This window comes from Triticum dicoccoides, chromosome 3A (assembly GCF_002162155.2).
Source record: "Triticum dicoccoides isolate Atlit2015 ecotype Zavitan chromosome 3A, WEW_v2.0, whole genome shotgun sequence".
Lineage (NCBI taxonomy): Eukaryota > Viridiplantae > Streptophyta > Magnoliopsida > Poales > Poaceae > Triticum > Triticum dicoccoides.
Genome location: NC_041384.1, coordinates 45,319,458 through 45,319,733, shown reverse-complemented (window position 1 = coordinate 45,319,733; position 276 = coordinate 45,319,458).

The following is a 276-nucleotide window of genomic DNA, read 5'->3' as shown; positions in this document are numbered from 1 at the left end:
GCCAGCTGCTTCAGGAGCTCTCTTGTCCTGTTGACTGTGCCACGGTGGTCTACTGCGACAACGTCTCGGCGGTCTACCTCTCCGCTAACCCGGTGCATCATCGACGGACCAAGCATATTGAGTTGGATATTCATTTTGTTCGGGAACAGGTGGCCCTTGGCCATATTCGTGTTTTACACGTCCCTACTTCGCAACAATTTGCCGATATTATGACCAAGGGCTTGCCTACGGCGTCATTTGAGGAGTTCCGGTCCAGTCTTTGCGTCAGCCGCGGTG